This window comes from Kogia breviceps, chromosome 9 (genome assembly GCF_026419965.1).
Source record: "Kogia breviceps isolate mKogBre1 chromosome 9, mKogBre1 haplotype 1, whole genome shotgun sequence".
Classification (NCBI taxonomy): domain Eukaryota; kingdom Metazoa; phylum Chordata; class Mammalia; order Artiodactyla; family Physeteridae; genus Kogia; species Kogia breviceps.
The window spans coordinates 3,157,932-3,159,455 of record NC_081318.1 but is presented as its reverse complement, the minus strand read 5'-3'; positions in this window follow the sequence as shown (position 1 = coordinate 3,159,455).

Here is a 1,524-nt window from a genome sequence, read left to right as displayed (position 1 = left end):
AGCATTAGCCACTGGTCCATGGGCCTCAAAGAAGGTACTCATAGCTTGTTTCCTCCTGGAAGAGCTGGAAGGAAAGCGGATCTTTTGAGGCTGAAAACAAGGAGGCATTCTGATTGTGGTGTAGTTCTCGTTCTGAATCAGAAGGTGGAAGTCTTAGTGGGACAGTGAGAAGATGGCCTAAGATTAAAAGAGACAAAACTAAGACCAGGACATTCGATACAGACGCAACGTCTTTCCTTGGTCCAAGAGGCGGGAACTCACGCACTGCTCACTTACTGAGGAAGGGGGCAGGTGCTCACATTCAGATGAGGATGGGAAACAGGCACAGACGTGAGACTTTTTTTTTTTAATGTATTTATTTTTGGCTGCGTTGGGTCTTTGTTGCTGCGCGCGGGCTTTCTCTAGTTGCGGCGAGCGGGGGCCACTCCTCATTGCAGTGCGCGGGCTTCTCACTGCAGTGGCTTCTCTTGTTGCGGAGCACGGGCTCTAGGCATGCGGGCCTCAGTAGTTGTGGCTCGCGGGCTCTAGAGAGCAGGCTCTGTAGTTGTGGCACGCAGGCCCAGCTGCTCCGTGGCACGTGGGATCCTCCCGGACCAGGGCTCAAACCCGTGTCCCCTGCATTGGCAGGCGGACTCTCAACCACTGCACCACCAGGGAAGCCCAGACGTGAGCCTTTTATCAGATGAGAGCATGAGTTACATGTCGAGAAACACTCCACTAGATGGAAGTTTAGTAACCCTCTCTCCCACGTGTGGGCCAAGCCTTGGTGGGGCAAAAATTTCAAACATTGCCTGTGGTAGCCATGACACCAACTATACTTAGTTTCTTTCTCATTTTATTAGATTTTCCAACCAACTCAAAAGAGGAAGCACTGGTTGGACCCACATTTGGCATGTGCAGCAAGTGCTTGCTTTTGCTGAGGAAGCTGTTCCCATGGTTATGGTTTGCTCTCCGGTTTTGCAGGACAGTCATTCCCAAAGCGGTGACGGCTGCCCGAGGCTGTTAGCACACAGTCAGCATCAGGACTGTGGTCCCAGCCAGCGAGCATGGTTGCGGAGTGCTTGGCATCAATGAGGTCAAGTTAATGGGACTGGAGGACTTTGCATCAGGGAGAGACCCAAGAGATTATCAAAGAAAATGGTGTTCAATTATTTTTCAAACAAGATCTTACACAGAATTCCAATTTGGCTCCTGGAAAAGACGTTCTTATGGGAAAAGAATTTCAGGGTCTAGGTAATTTGTATTGGCGGGAACCGGGACAGGATTTGTGGAAATGTATTCCAGGCGCCAGACTAAGAAAGATAAAATACATGATTGGATTGCCAGTGACTTTGCTCATGCAGGTGTCCTCTCACAGGACTCAGGGTTCACTGGAGCCATGGGGAATGGCTCCTAGTTCCCTTGATTGGCTTCCATGAGGTGCAGATGTTGGACATTCCCTGACATACTCTGGAACTGAACTGTTCAACTTAAATAGTATGTGAACCACAAATGGGAGCCACTATGTAATTTAAAATTTTTCTA